Here is a 27,183-nt window from a genome sequence, read left to right as displayed (position 1 = left end):
GAGTCAAGCAGACTCTGGGAATTTCTCCTTCGTGGAGTTTAGAACCTCATCACCACCCCCGAGGAAGACGGGCTGGAAGACACCATTGGGATGCTCCTGGGAATTCTGGGCAGTCAGACAAGGACCCCGTGGTTCTCAGACCTCTTCCTTTGCACCCCACAGTACGAGTCTACGACACGGCTGCACATTGGCCATGGCGTTGATGGGAGGCCTGCAGGGGGAGGTCAGCATCCCCAGGCGATGGACGAGAAGAGCCTGAGTCAGAGGGGCCCCTCGGGCCCCGGGAGAAAGAAGCCCGGCTCACTATGGCTTTCCCCCTTGACCCTGGACATCACCTACTATTACCTGGGCTCAAGGTCACCCTGCAGACTTCAAGGCTTGCGGAGGCTTAGAAACAATTGCGCCCCCACAGGAAGGTGTGCACATCTCTTTCTGCAGAAAAGGCAGCTTCCAAAACACGATGGCCGCCTAATGGCATTTTCGTAAGAGAAGGTTATGCCAATGCCTGTTCTTTCCATGACCATCGGGCAGGGTTGGGATCAGCAGGTCCTGGCCGTGGCTGCCTCTGGGTGGTGGAAGTTCTGATAAATTTTAAAGAATCCTTGCTGATCTGCATCTTCTAATTTTTCTACAATTAATACAAATTGCTCCTTGGAAAAAAAAAGGCAGACAGTCCAGGGGTGGGAGATTTCACAGCTAACAGTGACAGAAACGGTTTCAAAAGAAACACTACCCACGAGGGCCAGGATGTTCTGAAAAAAGAAGTTTGGAGCAAACATTGGCAAGGAAGCCCTCGTCCCGGTGTATTGAAGAGGCTGCCAGGGTGTCTTTTAGGACTCGGCCTTTTAAAGGCCATGGAAAGGGGTGGCGGGCTTGGCCCAGTGGTTAGGGTGTCCGCCTACCACATGGGAGGTCCGCGGTTCAAACCCCGGGCCTCCTTGACCCATGTGGAGCTGGCCCATGTGCAGTGCTGATGCGTGCAAGGAGTGCCCTGCCACGCAGGGGTGTCCCCACGTAGGGGAGCCCCACGCGCAAGGAGTGCGCCCCGTGAGGAGAGCCGCCCAGCGCGAAAGAAAGTGCAGCCTGCCCAAGAATGGCACCGCACACGCAGAGAGCTGACACAAGATGACACAACAAAAAGAAGTGGACAAAGAAGACGCAGCAAACAGACACAGAGAACAGACAACTGGGGTGGAGGGGGCGGGGAGATAAATAAATATATAAATAAATCTTTAAAAAAAAAAAAGGCCATGGAAACGACACCCCGAAAAACAGCCAGGCCAGCTGCCCAGGAATGAAGAAGACCCTGCTGCCACCGTCAGCTGCCAGGTGCCTCCCTCACCGAGGCGGCGCTGACCGCCCCCTGCCCCTGGCCGTCACCGTTTCTCCTCGTCTAGCCTCCTGCCCTCAGCTGCCCCTCCTCTGCCCCAGCCATGCTTAAAGCCACAGCCGGTTGTTTTAACCCCTGGCCCCAGACCCTCCAAGGCTTCTTGTGATGCCCCTAATACCGCCCAAGAGAACTGAGCAGGCATCTCGCCGCCTCAACTCTACCCTAACCCTCCCGGTGCCCTCCAAGCCGCTCCAGTGCCCCAAACGTCTTGATGTGTTCTGAACGTCCCAGACATTCTCCCAGTTCTGGGTCTGTGTCTGGGCTGCTCCCCTTTCCTGGAATGCTTATCCCTGCCCCATGATGCCTGGAAGAGTCTTACTTATTCATCAAGGTTCAGATAAAAAAAATCACCTCCTACAGGAAGCCCTCCCTGGTGGATCCAACTCCAGCAGAATTGCATGTCTCTGCCTCTGTTCTCCCAGCACAGGCTGCATGGGTCTCCACTGGCCCTTTCACACTGGCGTGGGGGGCTGTGTCCCCCACGAGGCAGAACCCTCGAAGGCAGGGCCTTGAGCAAACGTGAGAAGTTCTGTAGAGGACTGGGTTTAGCCCTTAGCTCTGTCTGCCACTTAGGAGTTGTGACCTTGGGTAAGTTGTTTCAATCCTCTTAAACCTGGTTTGCCAGGCTGTAAAAGGGAGGTAACACTCCTACCTACTTTATAGGGCTGTGAAGACAAATGGGTCGATGCCTCTGTGTCCTTAGCACGGTCTCGGGTAGCCAGTGAACAGTGGGTGGTATCGCGGGCATTCAGAAGGGCCGCAGCAGTGTCAGTGTCAGTCACCTCGGAGGCCCCCGGCCCCGCACAGGTGTGCGGGCCACGCCATGAATGTGTCCTGAAGGGTCTGAGGGCAGCTGGAAGCTGGGATCGGCCCCTGGGACCTCCTCGCCTCTGCGCCTCCACATTCCTTGAATCTCCCTCTCTAGGATTCACAAGCGAGTGTTTCACACCCATTTGTGGTTTTTTTTAAGGAGGTACTGGAGATTGCACCCAGGACTTTGTACATGGGAAGCAGGAGCTCAACCACTAAGCTACATCCACTCGCCAATGAGAGTTGGTTTTATTCATTTGTTGGTTCGTGTTTAAGAGGTACCAGAGATCGAACCCAGGACCTCATACATGGGAGGCAGGTGCTCAACCACTGAGCTACATCTGCTCCTCTCATGTCCAACTTTTTTTTTTAATTTTTAAATTTGTATTTAATTTTCTTTTTTTAAAAGCTACATAGATCACACAAAAATGTTATGTTAAAAAATAGAAGCGGTTCCCTTATACTCCACACCCCAACTCCCCCACTCCTCCCACATCAACAACCTCTTTGGTCATCGTGGCACATTCATGGCGTGGGTGACTACATGTTGGAGCCCTGCTGCACCACGTGGATTATAGTTCACATTGTAGTTCACACTCTCCCCCAGTCCATTCAGTCTTCTTTGATCCCATGGACCAATCATTGGCTGGAAAGTGACTTCTACAAGGTGCCGCCAACAGAGAAGGCCTTAGTGCCTGTCAAATCCCGGCCACGTTCTTGGGTCGGGGTAACATGGAGGCAGCTGGAACTCTCACAGGCGGCTGGAGAAGAGCCAAGGTCAAGAGCCCAGGCAGGCTGCCCCGAGCGCGTGTCGGGGAGGAGCAAAGAGCATTGGCTCTGCAATCAGGAAGACCTGGGTTCAAGTCCTGTCCCCGCTGCTCTCCAGCTACGCACAAATCCCTGAGCACCCTGAGCCTCAGTTCCCCTCTTCTCTGTGAGAACCGAATGAAATGCCAGGGAAAAAATGTCTGACAGATCTGCAATACCTGCCCGGTGGGCGGTACTTTCCTCCCCTTTGCTTCCCATCCCACTCAAGCTCGGTGTGGGAATTGGGTGTCTCCCCAACTCTGAGCACCCTAAAACCTTTCTAGAAAGAGCAGAGGAGGTGGTGTTTGAGCTCTGTCTGGAAAAAAAAAAGGATAGAGATTGGAAGGTCAAAGATGGAGAAAGACATTCTACGATAAAGAGTGCAACGAACAAAGGCCCGGAAGTGAGAATTCATGCTATGGTGTGGGAAATGAGTCACGTTTTGGGCCCTGTAGGGTCAGGCAATTTAGACAAAGCTTTGTTTTTTCTTTTTATTCCTGTTTGCTTGTTCACTTCTCAACTGTCTGTGAGAGGTTAAAGCAATCTGAATTAAGTTAGTTAAATTGACTTTTATTATTGAATTATAATCATTTGTGCAATTATGAAACCAGGTGTTCCTGATTGAGATCAATTATTCCTTCACCTGATCACTATAGAGCTAATAAGGACTTAGGATTGCTGCTCAAGTATACTTCCAGCCAGGCTGAAGCCTTCTTGAAAGGCATTTATTAAGCCAAAGAGCGGGGGAAAAAAACCCAGGGAGAATGAGGACAGAGATTAAAATCCTCTAGGAAAGGGCCCAGAAAGGCTGATTTGCTCATTAAGCAGCCTTGAGGGGCGGCTGGCTGTTGACGAGGCGCCTGTGAGGTGTTCCTCCGGGAACTCTGATGGGGGTGGAATGGGGTGGAGGGGTCTGGGGTGAGTAACCAGGTCCCAGGCGATGTCAGCGTCAACGGCGGGACTGGGCATTCATTTCCTGCTGCCTTCTTCTGCTGCGGCAGAGTTGCCATTTTCTCCTTCTGGAAGCTTCGTTCCTGACTCCCGGAAGGGCGTGCAGCAGCCTCGGTGTCCCTGCCAGGGTGAGGAGTGTGTCAGGTGGACTTTTGGGATTCTTAGTGTCCCAGGTTCCTTCAGCCCCTCCACGAACTCTGGGAGGCAGGCAGAGCCGCAGGTGTTGTTTCCATTTTACAGGTGGGAGACTTGAGGCTTGGAATACTCGACAGACCTGTCTGTAGTCACGAATTAGTCTGTTTCCAAGCCCAGGCTTGCACCCAGTCCTTCGGACTCCAAGGCCATGGAGAAGTGATCTTTTCCTCCCCCCTTGTTGCACATGGTCCAATTTCATCCTTTTTTTAAAAAAAATTTTTTTTAAAGATTTATTTTATTTATTTCTCTCCCCTTCCCGCCCCCCCAACCCGGTTGTCTGTTTTCTCTGTCTATTTGCTGCATCTTCTTCTTTGTCCGCTTCTGTTGTTGTCAGCGGCACGGGAATCTGTGTTTCTTTTTGTTGCATCATCTTGTTGTGTCATTTCTCCGTGTGTGTGGCATCATTCCTGGGCAGGCTGCACTTTCTTTCGCGCTGGGTGGCTCTCCTTATGGGGCACACTCCTCGCGCGTGGGGCTCCCCTACGTGGGGGACACCCCTGCGTGGCAGGGCACTCCTTGCGCGCATCAGCACTGCACGTGGGCCAGCTGCACACGGGTCAAGGAGGCCCCGGGGTTTGAACCGCGGACCTCCCATGTGGTAGACGGACGCCCTAACCACTGGGCCAAGTCCGCCACCCAATGTAGTCCTTAAGTAGGGGAGCTGGTCATCTGCGCAGTGCATGAAAGCCCCATACATGGAAAAATCTGTGGGTTGCTTAAAAACACACCTGATGCTTGGACCCTCCCTAAATCATTTAAACAAATGACAGAGGCGGGGCCTGGGAACCCCTGGGCTTTAAAAGCCCCCTGGTTATCTAACGTGAGCCGGGACTGGGAACCACTGATCCGGTGGATGGCTACTCAGGTAAAGGGAGCCGGGCCTGGCCTTGGGAGCTGTGAAAGATGGAGACCCAATTCAGCTAACTTACCTCCGTTACCGGGGGGCGCTGGGGCAGATTTATTAGGAGGCTCATTGAACTAAGGGGCCTGTAGGGACAGAGCAGGATTTCAAGAACAAATGATCCTGGGGAGTGGGAAACACTTAGTCTCTCCCTGTCCCCTTTCCATATCCCTCACCCACCCCCAACGTACTCTATGCACAGCCACTTTAATTCTCTCCCTCCTCTGGCTATTTCCTTTATAATGCAAGATACTTGGTCTGGAAGGCTGCAGACATCTCCACTGTTGGAGATCAGAGAACTTTTCTCCATCCCACTCTTGGGTGGGTTCCTATCTGAGCCAATCACTTTGGTCAATGGTTGCGCCACTAAGATTTTCTAGAAGAAGGGGTATGGGCTGTTCTAGAAAGACAATCAGCAGGGGTTCCCAACATGGCGGCTGCCTTCTTCAGTCCTTACCTTGAGCCCATCAGCTGGAACTTGGCAGAGATGCTGACAGAAGCAGCCCTGAGAGGACTTGAATTCCTGCTGGTCGACCAAGGAGCAAAATTCCCCAGCTTTGAAAGCAGGACAATCCTAGATCCAATAGCTCCATGAATTCCTCTCCAACACAGAGGAGCTGGGCACTGAGACAGTGGGGACCATCTCACCCTGTGCTCCCCAGTCTGCTAAAGATTTGCAAGGAGCCCTGTATGAGCCAAAGATCCCTGCATGTGACAGAAGACCAATACCTACTGGCCTGTACACACAAGGAAAGGAATCCTTTGGCTCACATGACTGTAAAATTCATTGGTATTTGCTTTCAGGCATGGCCGGATTCTAAGACCAAACAATGTCCTGAAGATTGTTTCACCCTCTGCCTCTAAGCTCTGCTCTCCTCTGAGCAGGCTCCATTAGGTAGGTTTTCCCCTACAGAGGCAAGATGGACACTAGCTTCTCTGCTAGCCCTGTAGGAAGAGAGCGTCTCTCCTTCCCAATAGAATTAGCAAAAACCCCAGGATTACCATGGTAATAACATGGATCACAGACTGAAACCTACAGCTCTGGCCAGAGATTGAAACTGCATGGTCTGTGCAGAGCAAAGGACAACCTGGGCATATCATAGTGAGGCTGGGAAATGGGTGCCAAGCAGGACAGGACAAGTGATGTTCTCTATGACTTCAAAGCCTAGTCTGAGAGGCTTCCACCCACCTACTGAAATGCATACTCTGTGAAACCATCCCCAACCAAAAGCCTGAGGGCGGTTAACGCTCCTTCCTTGCCCACTTCTGTATTTTATGCATAAAATTTATGTCTAGAGTAAACTTCTCAGAAACTGATCAGGACTCAGTCATCTGGAACTCTCAAAACCCAGGCCTGGGCTGCAACGGAGAGGTTTATTACAGAGTTGGTTGAATCCCAGGACTCCCAAGAACCACCCTGTGAATAGGAAAGGGGCTGCAGAGGGTATAGACAGAGCTCTGCAGCTGGGCGCTGATATCCGGCTCCTGCTCTATCCTCATGCACTGTGCCCCTCAGGCAAATCACTTCTTCATCTGGGTTTTGGCCACAGGACTGTCCCCTCCAACCACCTGTCAGGATTACTCAGAGTTTTGCAATAAAACACCCGAGAGCAATTGTCAGATAGTACTGTTATGTTTCTTACTGGGAGAGTAACCGATGGCCACTTAAGGCATCATGAGAAACCGTTTAAAGGTGGTGAAGGCATGCAGGGATACGCCTGTTATACCCCCTGGGGAAAAAGTCTAGAGAAGGACCTTACTGTGAAACACATGCTTTGAAGAAAACAAGTGGAGTGGCGGATTTCAGAGCATAGGCTGGAAGTCTGTGGAGCAAAACCAGAGAGGACAGACATGCTGGAGGGGAACCCTGAGCTCAGGTGGCGGCTGACAGTTTCGCCAAGAGCAGCCTTTGGGTGTGGCTGCTCCAAGACTGGTCCAAGCCAGGGAGGCTGGCCGGGGAGCCCCTGGCCTTTCTCAGGCCTTCTACTCCCTTTCTTCAGTCTGCACAATGAGGGCCAAGGAGTTGGGCGAGCTTTACAGACAAATTAAAGCCTGATGCAGTTCTGCCTGCTGATACCGTGCCTGCTCCCTTCCTGATACTACAGGCCGTCTGGCTTTCCTCACACTGTCATCTCGGGCTGTAAGTAACCCACTTAAATCACCCTTGGACAGGGAGAAGCGAGCAGCCTGCTTTGCAGCTCTCCTTCCATCCAAGCCATTAGTGTGTTTAATAGCTCTGGCCCCATGCTGATTTCTGACATGCAGTAATTAATTCCTTTCCACTCAGAGATGTAGCCATTCACAGGTCTTGATTCAAAATTGTCTCTGCTCTGTTCCATTTGAAAAATACTGAAAATGTTGAACGGGAAAACTGTTTGGCCCATTGTGAGAAGCCGCTAGCCTCTATCCCACCCTTACGGGAAAATTAATTTCAGATGTATTAGAGACTTAAAGGTAAAACATGAAACCACAACAATACTCTAAGATGAATATTGTTATAATATTTATACAATCTGAGAGTGGGGAAGGACTTTGTAAGCATGCTGCCAAACCAGAAAGGTCATGGCTGATGAATTTGTCCACATCAAAAATTTAAACTTCTGTATGGCCTCAATTAATAATTTAAAATCGATTTAAATGAAAAGAAAATGAAAAATTGGGGAAAAAATTGCTATTCAGAAGAGCTGCTGCCTATAACAATAAAGATGCTGACAATGTTGATGATAATATTAGCTTATATTTATTGAGTGCTTTCTATGTGCCAGACAGTACGTTAATATATAAAGAATGCTAACCATTTAGTTCATTAAAAAAAAAAAAAACAAACAGTAAAGAAACATAAAAGAAAACATTCTATTTTATTTATAAGCAAAGCAAAGCAACTTAAAACAGCTTTTAAAATGATGTTTATGAAAATAACCAAGATGATAAAAACACTAATACCCAAGGGTTGGTTAAGGTACAGGGAAACGCTAATTTTCATATGTTACTGTTGGGAATCTAAATTAGTACAAACTTTTGGAGGGTGTGTTTGTCAATATGAGAAGCATTAACCCATTTCCACTTTTAGGAATTTATCTTGGAGAAATAATTAAGCATATGCATAAAGACACAGCTACAAGATGTAATTTTTATTGTGAAAAGTGGAATTAACTCAAATACTCAACAATAGAATGTTTGTTAAATAAGTTATGCATCCATACAAGGGTATACTGTGCAAACACTAAAAATTATGTTATTGATGTCTAATTGCCATCAAGAAAAGAGATATGTATCTATTGTTAGTGTTTAGTGAATATAAATAGGTTATAAAATTGTAAACTCAGCAATATCGCATTTTTGCAAAAAATATTCGTTCACTGAAGATAAGTCTGAAAAAAATATACCAAATACTAACAGAGATAAAATTAACTCTGAGGAGTAAAAACTAGAAGGGATTTACATTTGCTTCCTTTTGCTTATACATATTGTCTAATGTTCCTATGATGAATGCATGTTACTATAATACAGGGATAACAAAAAGACTTCCCTTGAATGATTCATGTGAGGATTAAATGATGTTTTAAGGGTCCCTTGAATGGTAGCTGTGATTTCCAAAGAAAGCACTCCAGAAGTTGTGGAGTGTGAGCCTAAGGAAAGGCTAAACTTGAAGAGCTTTTTGGCCGTACTGAAATATGGGTACAGGGCTCCTGAAAGGTGAACGTGGACAAAAGATTTTGGCCGCAGGTCTCTCATTTAAAGAGTTTGGTAGAGTAGAGCAAGGAGAGTGAATAAACAGTACCAAGAAGGGAATTGAGTCAAAAGAAGGTCCCCGGTGTTTTCTTATTTTATTTTTGAACATTATGAAGTTCTGAGAATGTTTGAAAGAAGAGAGACGCATGCAGTAGCATGCAAATAATGTTTGAACCACAGTTCATAAACTTCTCCTGGTTCCATGGTGCCCGATGCGTCCCCCCAGATGGCTTCCCCCTGTTCTGTTTCATCTGGAGTTTCTGCAGGTAGGTGATTCTGCAAGTGGCACATGGTTGTGGTGCTACGTTCCCCAGGACAGTGGGTAATCCAGGAGCCTCAGGCAGGAGGCTCACACTAAAAGTCAAACTAGAAATGATTCCAAGGGCCCTGGGACAATGGGAGGATAACCCATTCTTGAGAAAATGTCTTATAGCATATGCACCAGACAGAGACTTTAAGATGACCAGGCTAGCCCCTAATGTTTGTGCTAGACTCTCCTTTTCTGCTATCTTGATAACCAGTTGTCTAGCCTTGTTCATGCACTTCAGTGCCAGGGAGCTCATGACCCCAACATAATCATCCATAAATGGATGAGCTCAAGGTATCACACTAAACATTTTACGTCTAGAATTTGTTTGGTTCTTTTTAAAAACCTGCTATGAACTTTCTATAGGTTTCTATTCACTGAAGACCTCTTGAAGATTTGTTTTTTATTTTTTCATGTTCATTTTCACACAAAGCTGTTATGAATATAAATTATTATTTTGGAGACTGCATCTGATAATTCCAACATCTGAAGTCTCTGTGGTTCTGTTTCTGTAGTCTGTTGTTTCTGCTGGTTCTCTCTCATGGATCCTAATGTCCTTTTGTGCTTTATTTGACTATTTACTAAGAATTGCATTAGGAAAATTAAGTCTACAATGAATCATTTTCCTCCTGAGAGGATTTAGATTTGCTTCTACCAGGGATCTTGCTAAAGTACAGATGCGGATATCAATGGTCTGCAGTAGAGACTGAGAATTTGCATTTCTAATAAGCTTCCTTGCAATGCTGATCATGGGCAAACCCAGCCCACACTTTGGAAAGCAAGGGGCTAGAAGAAGACCTGGGAACTGGAACCAGGTTACAATTCTATGTGGGCTGTGCCATTTCTGGTTCACCCTCATCCTGGGAGTAAAGCCTTAGAACAAAGCTTCTCATTTGACTGACGAGCAAATGGTATTCAGATCAAAAGTGTTTTCTAGGCTCACTGATCCCTCACTTTACCCATTATTTTTGTTCTGGTAATGCCTTCTTTTCTTTTTTTAAGGAGGTAACAGGGATTGAACCCAGGATCTCACATGTGGGAAGCAGATGCTCAACTACTGAGCTACATCCACTCCCCTCCTTCTTTTCTTTTTTTTTTTTTTAAAGATTTACGTATTTTTATTTATTCCCCCCACCCCAGTTGTCTGCTCTCTGTGTCCATTTACTGTGTGTTCTTCTGTGACTGCATCTATCCTTATCAGCGGCACCAGGAACTGTTTCTTTTTGTTGCGTCATCTTGTTGCATCATCTTGCTGCATCAACTCTCCATGTGTGCGGCGCCATTCCTGGGCAGGCTGCACTTTCTTTCACGCTGGGCAGCTCTCCTTATGGGGTGCACTCCTTGCACATGGGGCTCCCCTTCGTGGGGAACACCCCTGTGTGGCACGGCACTCCTTGTGCGCATCAGCACTGTGCATGGGCCAGCTCCACACGGGTCAAGGAGCCTGGGGTTTGAACCGCAGACCTCCCATGTGGTAGGGAGACACCCTATCCACTTGGCCAAGTCCACTTCCCTCTCCTTATTTTCTTGACATCTCTTTGATGCTTTTAAGACGATTCTTTATTTTTTTTATTTTACTTTTTTAAGATTTTATTTATTTACTTATTTATTTATCTATTTCTCTCCCTTTCCCCCGCCACCCCGGTTGTCTGTTCTCTGAGTCTATTTGCTGCGTCTTCTTTGTCTGCTTCTGTTGTTGTCAGCGGCACGGGGGAATCTGTGTTTCTTTTTGTTGCGTCATCTTGCTGTGTCAACTCTCCGTGTGTGCAGCGCCATTCCTGGGCAGGCTGCACTTTCTTTCACGCTGGGCGGCTCTCCTTACGGGATGCACTCCTTGTGCCTGGGGCTCCCCTATGCGGGTACACCCCTGCGTGGCATGGCACTCCTTGCGTGCATCAGCACTGATCATGGGCCAGCTCCACACGGGTCAAGGAGGCCCAGGGTTTGAACCGCAGACCTCCCATGTGGTAGATGGACGCTCTAACCACTGGGCCAAGTCTGTTGCCATAAGAAGATTCTTTAAATCTACACTTTCAGTTGCTTTCAGCAGCGGGGAGGGAGAGGTTGGTCTAAATAACATATCCTACTATTCCTAGGAATAAGAAGGTACACGCTAAGCACTTCACACTCAGGATTCATTTAGTACTCTCAAAATAATAATATCCCCAAATCTCCTAGCACTATCTCCTTTGTCCCCCTAAGTCTTTGCATCCATCTATATTGATTTGCTTAAAATAAATTAGTAAAGGTTTCTCTTTTCATGTATTGGTCTCTCCTGTAAGGTTCCACTCAGAGTCTCCATCATTCTAAAGGTCTTTACTTTCTGTCCTGCAAGGAACCCTTTGTCTGGGGACCCTCTTTCGGCAGCTCTCTAGTCAATGTGTTCAGGAATTTCAGAATGGGGTAGCTAAAGGAAACACACAGGTCCCCTTCTTGTTCTACAGACGAGGATACTGAAGCCCAGAGAAATAAAACAACTCGCCAAAGGCCACGCAGAGAGTCCCTTCCGCAGCTGAGACTAGAACCCAACTCCTCCTCACTGGGTCTGGCGTTCTTCCCACGATCACATGCGAGCCGTTCGTTTTGTCGAGCCAAGCCTGCCTCTCTGCAGCTTCTATGTAGCAATTAATCAAGAAATGGCAAGATGTGTGTCTTCTAAATCTGGGAAAAACACCAAAGGAACTCAGTACATTTTCATGTAATTTATATTTGCATAGTTCTAAGAGAAAGGTCCCCATCCCCGAAGAGCTGGAGCAGTCAACATACCCTCCTGGAGAAAGTAAGAGTCCCCAGGCTTTTCTCTGAACTGCCCCTTTTATTTGATTTCTATCCGCGAGCCCTCTGAAATCGAAGGAGCCCTGCAACGCCACGGAATACACCCACTGTCATGCTGGAAGGATTCCAGTAAAAACAGCTTCTAATTAAATAAACCGGCTCTGCCATGTTCGCTTCAGATAGCAGAGTAGGCTTCCAATGACGAGCCCGTGTGACCGCACTGTCAGTTTATTGCTTGTTAAATAAGCATTGAGCCTTGCTGTTCCTATCCATCTTACAACCTTTCATTAGCAGGACGCAGAAGACTTGGAAAACAAAGGAGTAAATAAACAAACAAGTAAATAGCAAGCTAATCACAATAAGGAAAACCTGTCAATGCTTAGGGACACTCAAATGACTGTAATGAAATCCATAATGAAAGGAAGCGAAATGACTAATTCAGGAACTCTGTTGTAACTCATTCAATCTAATTTCTTAAACTCCTGAACTTCTGGCCTCCAAATACTTCTCTGACCATATGTCCCCCTGAGCCCACCCCACCCCAAAGACTCCCTATCCCTCTCCCCTGCCCCTTCCTCTCCCTCCCACCCTTCCCCTCCCTCTCCCTGCAGCACCTCATCTCCTCAAGGTTTCCCAAGCAAGTCCAGCTCTTCCATTCTATTGTGCCTCGGAGCCTCCTGGCTCTTTTTTTCTTTAAAGATTTATTTATTTATTTTATTTATTTCTCCCCCCCCCCCCGTTGTCTGTTCTCTATGTCTATTTGATGCATCTTCTTCTTTGTTCACTTCTGTTGTTGACAGTGGCACGGGAATCTGTGTTTCTTTTTGTTGCATCATCTTGTTGTGTCAGCTCTCCGTGTGTGTGGCACCATTCCTGGGCAGGCTGCACTTTCTTTCATGCTGGGCGGCTCTCCTTATGGGGTGCACTCCTTGCACGTGGGGCTCCCCTATGCAGGGGTCACCCCTGCGTGGCAGGGCACTCCTTGTGCACATCAGCACTGCATGTGGGTCAGCTCCACATGGGTCAAGGAGGCCCGGGGTTTGAACCACGGACCTCCCATGTGGTAGACGGATGCCCTAACCACTGGGCCAAGTCCGCCGCCCATCCTGGCTCTTATAATGTACTGCTTCCCCACCTAACAAAATCCTTTTCAGCTTTCAGGGGCAGCTGTTTGAGTTTCCCAGGCTTCTTAAGCAAATACAATGAATGGCTTGGCTTAAAAAATGGGAGTTTATTATTTTGTGATTTTTAGGTTAAAAGGAAGTCCAAATTAAGTCATCCTCATGTGTGGGTACGTATGGGTGTTTATATATACATATATACACACATAAACATATATATGGCTTTCAAACTCTTGTAGAAAGAATATACATATTTACATTGCCAGGTCCTATTTCAAGTGCTTTACAAATATTGGCACTTGATCCTTATAATAACCTTATGAGCTTGGTGCCGTTATCTCTGTTATACAGATGTAGAAACTGAGGCCCTGCAGACTTGAATCATTTGCCTGGGGGCCAGGAGGGTAGGCGCAGGGCTGGGGCTGGACCGGGCAGTCTGGCTCCAGAGCCTGCCCTCTTCACCACTCTCCCCTGCTACCCTTGAATGGCTACCACCCTGCAGCACCTCACAACAGCTCATAATGCACCACCATACTGCGGCTGGACAGTAGTGAGCGGCAACCTAGAGAATCAATCCCCAAATCGTTACCTGGAAGTCAAGATTTTTACTAAGCTGATGCCAATGATTTTTCTAACTCCTGACATTCCCCTTCTTCCAGTATGTTCTAGCCGAACGTCCTGTGGAAGAAACCTTGTATGTCTTGCTCACTGTGTCTCTAGCACCTAGCTGGGTTTCTAGAAATGAGGAGGAGATGCTTGAAAAGTTTGCGTTCCTCCTCCCCACCGTCCTTTCTTCCCCAAAAGGAAAACTCCTATTCATTCTTCAGGCTCTCGCTCAAAAATCACCTCCCCTCTGAAGGCTCCCCTGATTTTCCCTGGCAGTGTTAGCTCTTCCTCCTCCTTTTCACTCCCTCGGCCCTTGGGTCACAGCTCAAACTCAAATGCTGGTTTCTAGATTGCCTGTTCAGATCTCTTTCTGCTGACCCCACTCCATCCCAAAGATGGAGACCCTTGACTGGGTCTCACAGTCAGCCACAGAGCTTGTGAACGTAAAGATACCTGGTCTCTATTCCCCCAAATCTGATTTGGCAAGTCAAATGTAGAGCCCCTTTTGAGAACTCTAGCTAAGAGCATGAGCCCACCTTCTGGTTTGCTGCAGCGTGCCTGCTTCCAGTCTCCCAACACTTGTGGGACACACTCACTTCCCTGTCTTATGCTCCCAGCAGATAAGGGATTTTTGATATTTAAAAAACAGATCTTCAGATGGTGGGTGATGAGTTGCGGCTGAGCTGGCAGGTGACGCTTCGGGATCAGCTTGCTGAAATCAAGCTTTCTTCTTGGTGCCTGGGGGACATGCCCTTAGCCTCTGAGAGTGAGGTCAGCCGAGAGTTGGAAAAGAGCTTTGAGGAGAACCCTTCCAACTCCAGCCATTTATTATCCGGATGACTCTTTGTAATACGAGATTCAATTTCTTCCCACCCAAAGAAGTGGCCCCGTCCATGGTGATATTAGGAAAAGGCAAAGATGCCTACTTCAGAGATGCATAGGCTTTGTTTAGTGCAGGGAAGACTTTCTAATCGGCTACTATAATTCCAGATGGGAAAACTGAGGCTCAGAAAGGTGAAGGAAGTGGCCGACATTTTGGACTTTCCTGCCCTACTATAATCTATGTCCTCGGATGTTTTGCCCACCTCCCCCAGCATCAAATTCCCACCTCGAGAACTTCTGAAAGTGAAAGGAGGGCTTGACCTCAGCCTCGGTTTATATCCAGGCAAAGAAACCACACTCTGGAGGCCCAGCTGACATTTAATTTAAATAGATCCTAGCCTCAGAAGAGACACACACACCCCACAAAGTACCGTACCGATTAAAACACAAAACCCTCTATCACAAAATTATTCGAACCAGTGCAAAGCAGCTACGTTTTTAAAAAGCAAAATTAAAATTGAATTCTACAGCAGAGATAAAAGTCAAAGTCAAAAAAGCCAATACGGCATGATTGAGTATGCACGACCACAACCCTTACTATCTCTGCCATCCTCTGCAGTGTCAACAAATCTGCTGATTGTTGATGATATTGCTGAAAACATCACTAATCAAACCTTAAATACCAAATACATTTAAGCAAATAACGCTCCCGTTACAGGCATTCTAGCTAATCGTGAAGGAAATCCAAATCGGAGACCAGTTTGAAAATGGCCAGAGCTATACTGTAGCTTCGCATTAATTGACCAACATCCTAGAGGCAGTGCTTTCTCTTAAGTACAGAAGGCCTGAAATACAAAAGGAAATAAGGAAGAAGTCCAGGAGGCAAGCGCTAATGCAATTTCAAACTGGAATTACATCAGCAGCTTTAAACAGATGGCAGAATGGGAATAAATGTGTTAGCTCCTTTCTCTTACTTGGGCTTTCATTGTTTATATCATTAAAAATAAGGAGAGTTTAAAATAACATATATCGTCATATACAGACTCACAGGAACACGCAAAACTAGTTTGAAGAAAAGACTGAATTTGGTCATACCCCCGGTTGTTTTGAAAACAACTGGGTGAATTCAATTAAGTAACCAACTGGCTATTTACAAAAGAGAAGAAAATCTTGTAAAGGCACCCTGATTTTGACTGAGCTGGGTAGAGAAAACACTGGGTAATCCAGAGATTGGGCCCAGAACATTCCTTCCGTGTGTGAGAAGGTGAGGTGGGTTACAGAGTCTTGTAACTCTTTACCTCCAATGGACCTGGCTGATTATTTAGCTCAGAGGCTGCAAAGAAACAACACGAGTGTCACCCTTTCTGCTCCCAGATAGCAGCCATCACTAACCTATTAAGGCATCATTCCTGCTGACCTGAGATTGAGCCTCAGAATTATTCCCAAGCACCTGCACGCAGCTTTCCTGTGACAGAGGGGGCACATGGGAGCCCACCTGCCTGCCCTGACCTGGTCCACTTCATGCACTTCTCACACAGCAAGTCTGAGACCCAGGGAAATTCAAGTGCCCAGGGTAGAGCTTTGCTCTGTAACTGTCTGTTCACTGCTGATGGCTATTTATTTATTGCACAGGTCCTATGTGCCTGGCCCTGGGCTAAGCAGCTGACATGAATCATCTCGTTTGATTTCCCAGCCACCCTATAGACACAATGTTTGTTTCTGGTTTTAAAAATGAGGCATCAGAGTCAGCGAGGTCAAATAATGCTCGTCTCAGGATGGTGGGTAAAGTACATATAAAATCCTGCCTTTTCTACTCTGAATAGAGTTGGGATGCAGGTATTTAAAAATCCAAGACTACACTGGGGATATAGGGACATCTTTGTCGGGCAGGAAGAAGGAAGAACCCAGTGCAGAAAATAGGAACTAAGTTGGGTCATGGTAAGTGGGAACCAGATATGGGTGGCCTAAGAAAGAGAGAGGGTGTTCCACAAGCTTTGGGAGACTGGAATCGGGCACCCTGCAGAAAACCAGAAACTGGGATCATGCTTGTAGCCAGGGAACCTATAGTTACTCTGCCTCAAGACCCAGGGGGTGGCCAGAAATTTGCCTATTACCTGTGACTCAGACAAGAAAGAAAGGCAAAGCCGAGTCTGATCTGGTAAGACTTGGTGTACAGAATAGTGCTACCATCATGGCAGAGGAAAGTCCAAAACATTTTAAAACTTTTCTAGGGACTGCATAACAGCAAGGAATGCACTTAGGGAGAATCTTCCATGCAAGATGAGTGTAAACAAAAATTACAAAATATTTCAGGAAATCTACCACCACAAAGGACAGTCAGCATATATGAGAAACAGGAGATGGAGCCTTGGGTAAATAAAAATAAGGGGGAAAAAAACTCCTAAGAAATGCTTTAGTAAAGATATGTTAAGGATTCTCAAATGATCAAGAGGAAGTAGCAACCATGTAACAAGAGGAGGGGCCTATTAAATAGCACAGTCAAATATTAAAAACGATCCACTATAAAAAATGGATATATTACCTTTGAAATTAAAAAAGAAATAAGTAGTTGGGACAATGGCAGATTAGACATAGCTGAAGAAAGATTCAGTGAATGAGATGACAGAACTGAGAATTTTCCCAGTACACAAATCAGACAGATACGGTACAGCAAGTCTATAGTGGAGCTGTGATTTTCACACCAGATCTGTCTCAAACTCTAGCCTGTACTATTAAACACTATAGTATACTGCTTCTCATGGAAGGAGAGAGGGGGAGGAATAATGGGAGATTACTGTTAGAGGATACTCCATTCACAGCCAAGTTGCAGTGAAGAATTTGTTTCCATGCAAGGGCCATAGGTAATATGTCAAACCTTCCTTCAATAGCAGAAAAAACAGGACGCATGAGCTATCATGTATACAGTACCTCTTGGCTCAGTAAGCATATACCTGGACTTTATTACTTAAAAGTTATTTTTGACATTTGTGGAACAGGAAATACATAAGAAAACATGCTACCACCAAATCCCCACCACCCCCATAAAATATTCTGGAACTCTAAAATATGTCTGAGCTTGCAGTCTAACTGACATATACTACCTTCTTATGAAGTTAGTAGAACGCCAAAGAATGGAGTGAATTTATGCCCACCGAGATCAATGGTCTCTGTATTGTAATGGTGAGCAGATAACCTGTCTCCAGGGACCTGGGTTGGAGTCCCCATTCTTGCTTCCTTTGTCCCAGAGCTTTCATACTCTGGGACTCAAGTTTCTTCATCTGAAAAACAGACTATTAATGCTTTTACTGCATGAACCCAGTTTCTTCAAGAAGATGTAGTGGGTAGCCTCCAAGATGGCCCCCCAACCCTGCAAATGATCCTCAACTAGTACTCAGACCCTGTGTGCTCTTTTCTCACACTGATAAGGTTGACCAGTATAACCATTAGGATGTTATAAAAACTGTGGTATGTATAATCTGAAACTTAGACGTAAAGGATATTGTAGCTTCCACCTTGTTTTCTCTTGGATCACTCACTCTGGGGGAAGCCAGGTTCCATGTTGTAAGATACTCAATATCCTTATGGAGAGGTCCCTGTGACAAGGAAGTGAACACCAATTTGTCATCCATATGAGGAAACCACCTTGTAGGCTGATCCTCCTGGCCTAATCAAGGCAGCAGATGGCAACAAGATGACAAGATCTTGATGACAGTCTCAGGAGAGACACTGAGCCAGAACCACTCAGCTGAGCTTCTTATGAATTCCTAACTCACAGAAACTGTGAACTAATAAATGGTTATTGTTGTTTTATGCCACTAAGTTTTGAATTAATTTGTTACACAGCACTAGCTAACTAATTCCAAAATCAATAAAAAATAAAGTAAAAGAAAGTAAAGTATTATCTCTTTTTATTTTAGGGATAGCTATCACCTGAAAACCCAAATGTTGGACCACTGTATTTGTATTAGATTTTATATGGGTCACTTGACTCCCCCTGCCCCTGGTTTCTCCTGCAAGCGAGGAGTAGCAGAAGGAACCCAGTGCTGTGAGTCCGTACTAACAGAAGATATGACATCCCAAATCCCAGAAATGAAGTGCAAAGGGTTTAGACCAGCACTGTTTCCTCCACCCTTCATATATGGAAATTAGGATTCAGGGTAGAGTGCTGCAAGATGACACCCCTGAGAGCTCATTGCTTTATATTAGCATCCAGACTGGTTAGCGCCTCGTTAACACTGCTCCCTGAGCCTGCTGAATCCCCTTGATGACTTCTGCATACCCTAACTGAAGGCTTTATTTTAGGAGAGAAAATGATAGACACATATTTTTTTCACCAGCTGCAGGTATTACCAAAAAAAAGATTATGGACCAAAGTTCACCAATACTTCACACAATTAACCATAGTGAACAAAATAATATGCCTCATATTTCTTTTCATTTTTCAATTTTGCTTTCCTTCAAAACCAGAGATGGATATACAGTTCTTCATTGGGGATGAAAAGTTTATAAAATTAATCGCTTCCACAGTCATTGTGAAATTTTATTTTGAACTATCCTTTTTTTTTTTTTTCAGGAGCTAAATGCTTTGCAACCCCCCTCATCCTAGGTTCAAATGACACACACACACACATATATATATATTTATCATAATGAGACCCTAAATATCTTCTAATTATTTAAATCATAATAAATGTGTATGTATGTTTTATTTCATATGTTTTACTGTTGAATTGGATGGATTTGTTGAGCCATTTACTTGAAAAATTATTCTGTGGCCTGAAAACATTTTCTAGATGATGTATTACTTAGTAGCTTTTCCTAAGGCTTAGAAACCAGTCATGTTAGAGATAAAAATATATTTTTGTATTCTTCTCATGTCTATACCAGCAAATCCTAACTCCCAGTATTTTTACTTTTTTTGCCTTAATTTTGTAAAATTAAAATAATTCAATTTATTTCTGACATGCACGTTAATATGAAAAGCTGTCCTCTGAAGCACTCTTACCCAGGTCCAAGATAATCAATAGAGAAGCAGAGCAGAAAGCCTCCTGAAGGTCCAGGACCTGAGGCTCCAGGCTGATCCTCCTGAAGGTCCAGGACCTGAGGCTCCAGGCTGATCCTCCTGAAGGTCCAGGACCTGAGGCTCCAGGCTGATCCTCCTGAAGGTCCAGGACCTGAGGCTCCAGGCTGATCCTGTCACTGGGTGATTGTGTGAGCATAAGCAAATTAATTTCAGTCTCTAGGACTCAGTGTCCTCATCTATCAAATGGATTATCTCCAAAGTCTTTCCAGGTCTAACATTCTCTGCTTCTAAATGAAGCACTGCAGACTCGCCTTGTTTCCCTGGTATAAACAATGTTTATACCTGTTTCCCTGGTATAAACAATGGCCTTAAAACATCTCTGATCGGCTAAGGACCTCAAAGGAGCATCTGTCTCACCTCCCTTGTCTTCAGACAGCTATGGAACTGTCATTCCCTCCTACTAACAAGTATGGAAGGTCTCTAGTTGCTGAAAGATTTGAAGTCTGGGCAGCTTTCTCTGGATGGGCCAATTTTTAAAATTACTTTTGTTTTCTGATTAAGAAATTTTCAATATTGAAAAAGTCCAAATGGCCAGAGAATGACTAACGTTTAGTGCATGCTTACTGTACACTACACATTGATCTAAAAACTTTGTGCTGTCATTTAATCCTCACAAGCCTATGAAGTAGGCACTGTTAGTCTCCCCATCTTACAAATGGGAAACCGAGGCACAGAGAGATTAAGCAACTGGCCAGAAGTCACACAGGTCTTAACTGGCAGAGCTGGGAGACAAAGCTGGGTAGCTGTGCTCTTAACCACTTGTCGTAACTTGAAAAGATAGAAAATGTACAGTTAGCAAAATGAAAATAAATGGCATACTATTTGATCTAGTTTATCAAATCAGCAAAAAATGTAAAGAAATTTAAAAGTTAAGTAATATCCAAGGTGGAGAAGTGAATGGAGAAAGGAGCATATTCACACACTTTAGGTGTGAATGGAAATTGGTATTGTAACATAAATACGTGCATTTTCTGGTGTCTTCCTTGAGTACCGCCCACACACATGTACAAGGCTAAAATGTGATACTGTTACGGGCAACAAATTAAAACCACCCAGGGTGGGGGAGGGGAACCAGAATCTCGAGGGGTGGCGCCTTGTCCTGGTTCTGTTTTAAAGCTCCCCAGATGATTCCAGCGTGCAGAACCACCGGACCCCATCTGCAGTCTTTCCATTTAAGAGAATATTAATCTGTGTGTGTGTGTGCTGAGGTTGGTTTACAGGTAAATGACATGCATAGCAAGTTGCAGAATATGTATTGAATGATGCCATTTATGCAAAACCATCACAGCACTGTGTTTACCTATGGGTGCAGAGATACATATGTGAATATGTCCAACAAAGTCTAGAAAGTGCTTGCTGAAGTACCGTGGGGGCTGTTACCCCTGGGTAGCTGGGAGGAGAACAGGGACTGGAGATGGTGGCCAAAAAGGATTTTAGCCTTATCGGTAATGTTCTTAATGTCTTAAAAGTAGATAAAAACTAAAATTAAGAGTAATTTGTAGATGTTAAAAAATAAGAACCTAAAAGCCATACAAAACAGAAAAGAGAAAACTCAGACTCATTCATCATCTTACCACCCAGAAAAAAACCATTCTTAAAATTTCGGTGTATTTCCTGCCTGTCATTTATCTAGGCTTAAATTTATGTTTGTTTTAATCTGTTCTGTTTTTGTTGTTGTCGTTCTTCTGCACACACAACAGAATTTATTGCATGCTGCTTTTAAAAATTGCAGAGCTTTTCTCCAGGATGTCTCTGGAGCTTGTGCAGCAGAACCCGCTTCCCAGCCGCCTGTCGCTCTGTCCTGCCTCTCTGTGAGAGCCAGGCCACCAACGAGGGTCTAGGTTGTGGGCAGGAAGCCAGAAGGGGGGTGGGCATGATAACATCCCCTACACAATCACTTAGGGGCATTGCAGGGTTCCCCCAACTCTGCCACAGGGCCTAGGATTCCTGACAGGGGCTTGAACGTTTTCAAAAAATGGCAACGGGGAGAGCTCACCTTTGGCGCCTACAGGTCTGTTGCTTGACTTTCCGACCCATTTTCAATCTGTATGGAAGTAGGTGGTCACTGATAATTGACTTCATCCCAGGAAAAGCGTCCAAATGCCTCCCAGAGACAAGAAGGAAAGACACAGCCTGCCCCTGCACCGCCCCTCGAGCTGCGTGTCCACCACGCGGCACAACGGCCAGCTCGACATCTCTCTGCCTGGGGTTTATTTCCACCCCACACACGGATGAAGCGCCTGCCTTGTGTGGGTCACTGGAGACAAAAACATTAAAGACGAGGCTGCAGTTCTGTGCCCTTCTGACCCTCGTTGTCCAGCAGGGGCACATTCACAGGAGACCCGGGTTCAGGCCAAGGGCCCCAGGCCCTGGAACTACCAGAGCCCTCCCTAGCGCTTCGGTCAAATGTGGGTCATTATGGGGACGACTGAATGACATTTTGGTACTCCCTAAGTCCATATTTGCGGGTTGGGGGAGGGGTCCCCTGATTGGTTTGCGTGGGTTTAGACTTAAAACTTGAAGTCAAAACCCTACTGCAGCTGGACTGTTGTCACATTTTGGCTGTGGGGAAAGGAAGGGCTGTGTTCAAACTCCAATTCTGAGGCGGTTACCCTTAAAAACTCACAGTCTGGGATGCGGCTGTGGCTCAATCAGTTGGGCTCCCGTTTGCCATATGGGAGGCCCTGAGTTCGTGTTCCAGGGCCTCCTTGTGAAGGCGGGCTCGCCCACACGCCGTGGAGCGACTGACCTGCAAGCGCCACGGAGTGCCAACTCAGCAAGGAAATGCAACAAAAAGGGAGACAAGTAAAAAAACACAGGAGAGCATGCCGCAAATGGACACAGAGAACGAACAACAAGCAAGCTGCAAGGGGGGAGGGAATAAATAAAAATAAATAAATAGATAAATACAGACACACAGAAGAATGCACAATGAATGGACAGAGAGAGCAGACAGCAAGCAAGCTGCAAGGTGGGGGCAGGGGGCGGGAATAAAGATATAAACCAAAAACCTCACAGTCTGCTATTACCTAGAAGAGGTATGGTTTCTCATCAGCAAAATGCGGGCCATATTTTACATCCCTTTCATTTGTTTCTCCCCCACGTTACACACACACATATATACGCACACATGCTTTGGAATCAAATGACTTAATGGATGTAAAAGCCGGTTCCATGTTTTAAATGCCTATAGAAATGCAAGGCCATTTGATAGATTTTTATCTGAGCTGCGGAATTATTGAATGTTTATATTTCATCCTTGGAGACCCTTCCTTTTATTAGAGATGCAGGAGCTAGCTCCTCTTTCTTTTGGTGGGACTAATCTTTTTATCCAAAGTCTTGAGTCTATTTGCTAGAAAGCTGTCTAGGTGACAGTGTTGCTATTCAAGAGCCAATCTAAAAACACTTTTCAGCTAAGAAATGTCAAAAACCATAAACGTGTATCTTAAGCAAAAAAAATTGACTTTATCCATTGTTTTACAACCCTGGTGAAAATATTGTCACTTTTAGGTGTGTGTCTGTCATGAATATTTCTGATATTCTTCATGGGTCTGAATGTGGTTCTTGATTTATTTCCTTTAAATAACTTGTAGTCCCTGGAGGAATATCACAATCTATAAGTATCACTATTTACAATAAGATGGATTTTTCCACCCTGCTAATGGGCGTATTAATTTCCATTTACAAATGGGGTAATTTCTACCATCAATCCTTCTTATGTCACTGGGGTTGGGCCCACTATTTTCAGAGAAAGCCCCAGGAACAGCTTTTCTATTCTAATTTCCAGCTATGTTCTGCAGAAAAGAAAAGGGGGAGAAGGAAAAAAGAGTGAGACCATTTCCTTGGTGGTGCACTAGGGAGGCACATTGCTCAGACTTGTCTAATGTGCTTGTGCCTGGGGTCCCACCACCTCGGGGCTCATCAGGGACTCAGAACCATTTTGATTGTCCTCCCCACCTCATCCTTTTATGACCAAATCAAATCCCATCCCCACACCAGGTAAGAAAGCATTATTACCACTACTGCCTTGCAGATTTCATTCCATCACTGGGCGTGAGAAGGAAGTCATGAAGTTAAATTTCCCTCTGTTTCTCTGTTGTGAACCCACAGCCACTGGCAGGACTGTGAGGACTTCCAGAAACCCAGTCCTTTCCTAGAGAAGAGCATCATTTGCATGCCATCTCCATCCCTTGGGTCTTCCTTTTTTTGAGTAAAGTCTAATCATTTTATTTCTAGTGGGACAAAGGAGTAGCAGAGGGGTAGGGGTTGTTCTAGGGCTGGAAGTCAGGTAGGAATCCCCACCAAAAAGCATGACTCTTTCCCCTTATCTTTTGTTACTTGAGACTAGAACAATGAAATCAGAGGATCATCAAGATGTAGAAGGGGGGGGAGTGGGGGGCGGGGGCGGTGGGGTTGAATGGGACCTCATATTTTTCATAATGTAATTAAAAAGAATAAATAAATAATTAAAAAAATAAATAAATAAAAAGCTTAAAAAAAAAAAAAAAAAAAAAAAGATGTAGAAGGCAGCAGAGACTAGAAGCCAAAGGAAGGCATCCAAATCTGAGCTGCCCCTGGGAGGAACCAGAATCCAGTGGTCAAGCTGGGGCAAGTGAGAAGCTGTGGCCAAAGGGCATAGGTCAAAGCCAATCCTTGGAACTTATCTGAATTCTCACCATGCCTTGACTCTGTGAAAATTCCAGAACAGAGATTGGTAACGTACAGCTTTAAAGAAAAGGAATCTTAGAACTAAATCGATTTAGAGAATGACCTATCTGAGATGAGGCCCTTGAATGTCCTGGTACTATTTGTTTAGGACAAACCATCTATCTTGTAGCGGGTGATTATTGAATGTCCAAAACCAGTAACCAGCACCAGCTACCCAGCTTGGGGTTGAGTTCCAGTTTTACAACTTAGAGATTGTTGTAGTAATTTGCTATTTATGAGTCTCAGTTTCTTCTTTTGCATGTGGAGATAATGCAATTTTGTATTTGCTTGGAAGGTCGAATGAGATAATGTTTCTCTAGCTGTACATAACAGGAAAGCATCTCTTTACAGGCCATGCAAGAATGAAATGAGTAGGCAAGCACGGAAGTTGGGAGACCAGTTAGACGGCTAAGGTAACAGCCAAAGAGAAAGTTACTATTGACTTTGCACAAGGAAGCAAACCTAGAATGCCAGTGTAGTCATTATTTGGAGACATTAATCAAAATACTTGAAACCTGTGTGACCAATGTTCTACAGACCTATATGAAAAGTCATGTCACAATCAGATTATCACTTGGTGATGACAGAGTCAGGGTCAGGCGGTTAGCTAGAAGAATCAAATATTTAGTGTGCCGGTGCTGAGAGGGTCAGATTCATCCCCCTCAAATTAAGGTTGAATTTTCCAAGAGAAAATTAATATTCTAAGCCCACTGGACACAATCTCCTGTGTACATCTTCATGCGAGGGATATACTTTCCAGACAGCACCAGCAGTGTAACTCCCTGCAGTTCTCTTACTTCCACCAGCTTCCTTTGTGGATTCACTGCTCATTGGAACATTCTTTCTTTAGCCAGGTTCTTAACATTCAATTAGAGGGTGATCAAGCCTCGCTGGCCCAAGAGACAAGCCTGTCTCTAACATTTTCCCCTGGCTCATTAAACAGATCAGAAGTGCTGAGAATTCACCCACTCCACATTTTACCACTTTCCAATAGACAAAGAATATGGTGCTAAAAATCAAAGAGGAACAAAATCATATTCAAAATACAGCAATGTAGCGATTACCTCAAAAATTACCGGTAAGGAAATGCCTCGCATATAATTTTGCAAGTGCTTTAATTAAAACAAGAATAACAGCAGTTGAAAACCATGTCCAACTCATGACAGCTCTGATGATGCACTGATAACAAAGCATCCTGCCTGAGCCTTTCAGGAATTCTAATGCCGTGTTGTATGTATATACTGAGAATTTACTGTGCTACCCAGCATTGCATGTGATAGCCAGACTTCTTTTTACGACCCTGGCGTGAGAGTAATCAATTCTGAATACCTGTTCCTTTAGTTCATGTATATCATATCTTGGAAGCTTTTAATGACCCAACTAGTTTATTAAGTTTCTCTTGGATATAAGTAAAAATAATAAATAATAAGAGGTAACGTCCCTTGAGTACTTAAATATGTCCCAGGACTCTTCTAAGAGCTTTTCATGCATTAAAAAAGTGAGCATTCATGGAATTTCCCATCATGCATTGATAAGAAGAAAGTAGTTGTAATTTTGGTTCAGTTTCTAGGCTGTTAGAAAGATCCTCAAATACTGTTTTGAGGTAATTTTGCCAATCTCTGTCCTTATCCATATGTACTGAGTTTGAAGTTGAACTCCAAGAAGCCAAGTTTATTTCTCTTACTTTCAAGTTTTGGGGACATTCTTTGTAGTCACCAGGTCTTGGTCACAGTATATATGAATACTTTACAAACTGTAAAGTGCTGTTCCTCTGTAAGAGTTTTAGAATGTGGCCTGGCACTAACACTGCCACCTCTGTTTGCAAGTAAGGAAACTGAGGCCCATACAGGAGGCATGATGTATACAGGTAGAAGAGTCAAGACTAGACTCCGGGATTTTAGCACTGTAGCCATTTGATATTATTGACGAATTCCAAAAAGAAATATTAGATTATGTTTGTAAACTGATCTTTTCCTCTGGGCATATTAGCATATTAGATTATATTGGATTCATAGGTTTACTTGATTAAGTAATTATGTAAACCTCTTGTGTCAGTAGGGCATTGAGTCCCCACCCACCAAAGGGTAAAAGGCAAGGCAAAGGACAGAGGTGGTTTTTTTTTTTTTTAATTTTTGTCTTTATTTATTTTTTTAATGTTATATTCAAAAAATACGAGGTCCCCATATACCCCCCACTCACCTCACCCCATTCCTCCCCCCATAACAACAATCTCCTCCATCATCATGAGACATTCATTGCATTTGGTGAATACATCTCTGAGCACCGCTGCACCTCATGGTCAGTGGTTCAACACCATAGCCCACACTCTCCCAGAGTCTACCCAGTGGGCCATGGGAGGACATACAATGTCCTGTAACTGTCCCTGCAGCACCACCCAGGACAACTAGAGGTGGGGTTTTTTGATATTGGAGTTTTGATGTTGGAGTTTGATGCTGAAGCCTTAAGATGGAACCCCAGGAAGAGAGGAACGCTAAATCCAAGAGATGCAAAACCCTGGAAGGAAGGAAGCCAGGAAGCCTGAACCCTGGCAGACGTCGGCAGCCATCTTGCTCCAGCACGTGAAAATAGACTTTGGTGAGGGAAGTGACTTATGCTTTATGGCCTAGTATCTGTAAGCTCTTACCCCAAATAAATACCCTTTATAAAAACCAATCAATTTCTGGTATTTCGCATCAGCACCCCTTTGGCTGACTAATACAAGCACCCTGCTTAGCAATCCTTCCAAAGTGCTTAAACTAGTGCAAACCTCTCCTGAATCCTTTTCATCCATGATCAGAAAAGCAAATTTCTCCTTCCCTTGAGTTTACCTTAACAAGTTACCCTAAAACTTAGAGACATAAAACAGCATTTACTCACAGCTTCTGAGAGTCTGGCAGCCAGTGGCTTAGGAGGGTGCTACTGTTTCGGGTCTCTCAGGAGACTGCAGACAAGATGGTGGCCAGGCTGAGCCATTTG

This window comes from Dasypus novemcinctus, chromosome 8 (genome assembly GCF_030445035.2).
Source record: "Dasypus novemcinctus isolate mDasNov1 chromosome 8, mDasNov1.1.hap2, whole genome shotgun sequence".
NCBI lineage: Eukaryota > Metazoa > Chordata > Mammalia > Cingulata > Dasypodidae > Dasypus > Dasypus novemcinctus.
Note: the sequence above shows the minus strand (reverse complement) of the source record.